Source organism: Fistularia commersonii, unplaced genomic scaffold (genome assembly GCF_037954325.1).
Source record: "Fistularia commersonii isolate RoL2024-O1a breed Wild unplaced genomic scaffold, RoL_Fcom_v1.0 HiC_scaffold_54, whole genome shotgun sequence".
Taxonomy (NCBI): domain Eukaryota; kingdom Metazoa; phylum Chordata; class Actinopteri; order Syngnathiformes; family Fistulariidae; genus Fistularia; species Fistularia commersonii.
Window position 1 is genome coordinate 380001 of NW_028234012.1, and position 4214 is coordinate 384214.

Sequence of the window (4214 nt, forward strand, 5' to 3'; positions counted from 1 at the left end):
CTCCGCTTCTCAGCTCCACCGCTCCTCCGCGATGGGCCCTGGTACTCCCCCCCCTCCCCCCCACCTAAACAAACTCTCACACAAAATCACTCACACACACACAAAAACACACAAACACACACACACACACATACACACACACCTGAACTTATCATAGCTGTGCTAATAGCATTAGCCGAAACGCATTCACAACCAAACAAACATTAGCTAAACCACTCATTCACATGTGTGTGCCCAATGGTACTCCCTGTCCACGACCCCCCCCCCCCACCAAAAGAGCCTCTCTCACACACACACACACACAAAGACACTCACACACACACAGACACACACATAATCACATACACATACCTTAAGTCTTCATAGCTGTGCTAATAGCTTTAGCCGAAACGCATCCACAACCAAACAAACATTAGCTCATCCACTCATTCACATGTGTGTGCCCTGGTACTCCGTGTCCGCGACCCCCCCCCCCACCAAAACAAACTATCACACACATACAAAAAGACACTCACACACACACACACACTGACACACATACACACATTAAGTCATCATAGCTGTGCTAGTAGCATTAGCCGAACGCATCCACAACCAAACAAACATTAGCTCATCCACTCATTCACATGTGTGTGCCCAATGGTCCGCTTCTCCGCTCCACCACTCCTCCACTATGGGCCCTGGTACTCCCGATCCGCCGGACTCAGGAGAATTAAGAATAAGAATCAGAACAACTTTATTAATCCCGAAGGAAATTGCAGTGCCAGAGTTACAGAAAATATAACAGTAATAAATAATAAAAGAAAGGCAGAATTATAAATAAAAATAAACTATAAACTATAAAGTGTTTCAGTGAAACTATAGAGTGTCTTAGTAAGCACTGATAAAACTATAAGTGTCTTAGTAACAAGTGGGGTAAGGAGTGCGCAATAGTATGATAGAAGGGAACATTATAGTGTAGCTGTTATGAGATGAGATGAAATATTGCACAATGTAGCTGTTATGAGATGAAATATTGCACAGTTTCTGAATATTGCACAGAAATGAGATATTGCACATTTTTGTTTGTTTTTAAGTTAAAGATAGGTTTTTATGGTTGCCGGCGGCTGAATGGGACGTGCTTCTGCCCTCCATCCGCTCCACAGCTCATCCGCTCCAGGCCCAGCTACCCCCTGTCCGCGCCCCCCCCCCCACCTAAACAAACTGTCACACACATATACACAATCGCACACACAAACACACACACACACACACACAAGAACACACAAACACACAAGAACACACAAACACACAAACACACACACACACACACACACCTTAAGTCATCATACCTGTGCTAATAGCTCCCAAGCTTCCCCGCCTCTGAGAGGAGAAAAAATACCTCCGCTACTCCGCTTCTCAGCTCCACCGCTCCTCCGCTATGGGCCCTGGTAACCCCCCCACCTAAACACACTCACACACACACAAAAACACACAAACACACACACGCACACACACACACATACACACACACAAACACACACACAAACACACCTTAACTCATCATAGCTGTGCTAATAGCATTAGCCGAAACGCATCCACGACCAAACAAACATTAGCTCATCCACTCATTCACATGTGTGTGCCCAATGGTCCGGGAGCTCCAATCATACGTCCGGGGGATCTATGTCCGGAGAATGTGAGCATTAGCCCGTCTAAGGGGTTCTTCTGCCCCCAAGCTTCCCCGCCTCTGAGAGAAGAAACATTACCTTCGCTCCTCTGCTCCTCCGCTTCTCAGCTCCACCGCTCCTCCGCTATGGGCCCTGGTACTCCCCCCCCCCCCACCTAAACAAACTCTCACACAAAATCACTCACACGCACACAAAAACACACAAACACACACACACACACATACACACACACCTTAACTCATCATAGCTGTGCTAATAGCTTTAGCCGAAACGCATCCACAACCAAACAAACATTAGCTCATCCACTCATTCACATGTGTGTGCCCTGGTACTCCGTGTCCGCGACCCCCCCCCCCACCAAAACAAACTATCACACACATACACAAAGACACTCACACACACACACACACACTGACACACATACACACATTAAGTCATCATAGTTGTGCTAATAGCATTAGCCGAAATGCATCCACAACCAAACAAACATTAGCTCATCCACTCATTCACATGTGTGTGCCCAATGGTTCGCTTCTCCGCTCCACCGCTCCTCCGCTCCTCCGCTCCTCCGCTATGGGCCCTGGTACTCCCGATCCGCCGGACTCAGGAGAATTATGGGACGTGCCTTTGCCCTCCATCCGCTCCACAGCTCATCCGCTCCAGGCCCAGCTACCCCCTGTCCGCGCCCCCCCCCCCCACCTAAACAAATTGTCACACACATATACACAAACGCACACACAAACACACACACAAACACACACACACAAGAACACACAACACACAAACACACAAACACACGCACACACACACACACCTTAAATCATCATACCTGTGCTAATAGCTCCCAAGATTCCCCGCCTCTGAGAGGAGAAACAATACCTCCGCTACTCCGCTCCTCCGCTTCTCAGCTCCACCGCTCCTCGGCTATGGGCCCTGGTACCCCCCCCCCCACCTAAACACACTCACTCACACACAAAAACACACAAACACACACACGCACACACACACACATACACAAACACACCTTAACTCATCATAGCTGTGCTAATAGCATTAGCCGAAACGCATCCACTACCAAACAAACATTAGCTCATCCACTCATTCACATGTGTGTGCCCAATGGTCCGGGAGCTCCAATCATACGTCCGGGGGATCTATATCTGGAGAAGGCTCACAGTGGCTGGTCTAAAGCGTCCGACTGCCCCCAAACTTCCCATCCTCTGCCTTTGAGAAGAGAAAAATGACCTCCGCTCCTCCATTCCTCCGCTTCTCCGCTCCACCGCTCTTCCGCGATGGGCCTTGGTACCCCCCCTCCACCTAAACAAACTCTCACACACACACACATGACCACCCTCACACAGACACAAAAACAAACAAACAGACACACACACACACACACACCTTAACTCATCATAGCTGTGCTAATAGCATTAGCCGAAACGCATCCACAACCAAACAAACATTAGCTCATCCACTCATTCACATGTGTGTGCCCAATGGTCCGGGAGCTCCAATCATACGTTCGGGGGATCTATGTCCGGAGAATGCTCACATTAGCCCGTCTAAGGGGTTCTGATGCCCCCAAGCTTCCCCGCCTCTGAGAGGAGAAACTATACGTCTGCTACTCCGCTCCTCCGCTCCTCCGCTTCTCAGCACCACTGCTCCTCCGCTTTGGGCCCTGGAATTCCCGAACCGCTGGACATAAGCGAATCAAGGCCGGGCATCTGCCCTCCTCCGCTCCTCAGCTCATCTGCTCGAGGCCCTGGTACTCCCTGTCCGCGCCCCCCCCCCCCACCTAAACAAACTCACACACACACACACACACACGAACACACACACAGACACACACACACACACACCTTAACTCATCTTAGCTGTGCTAATAGCATTAGCCGAAACGCATCCACAACCAAACAAACATTAGCTCATCCACTCATTCACATGTGTGTGCCCAATGGTCCGGCAGCTCCAATCATACGACCGGGGGATCTATGTCCGGAGAATGCTCACATTAGCCCGTCTAAGGGGTTCTGCCCCCAAGCTTCCCCGCCTCTGAGAGAAGAAACATTACCTCCGCTCCTCCGCTCCTCCGCTTCTCAGCTCCACCGCTCCTCCGCTATGGGCCCTGGTACTCCCCCCCCCACCTAAACAAACTCTCACACAAAATCACTCACACACACACAAAAACACACAAACACACACACACACACACATACACACACACCTTAACTCATCATAGCTGTGCTAATAGCATTAGCCGAAACGCATCCACAACCAAACAAACATTAGCTCATCCACTCATTCACATGTGTGTGCCCTATGGTACTCCCTGTCCGCGACCCCCCCCCACCAAAAGAGCCTCTCACACACACAAAGACACTCACACACACACAGACACACATATACACTCATACACACACCTTAAGTCTTCATAGCTGTGCTAATAGCTTTAGCCGAAACGCATCCACAACCAAACAAACATTAGCTCCTCCACTCATTCACATGTGTGTGCCCTGGTACTCCTTGTCCGTGACCCCCCCCCCC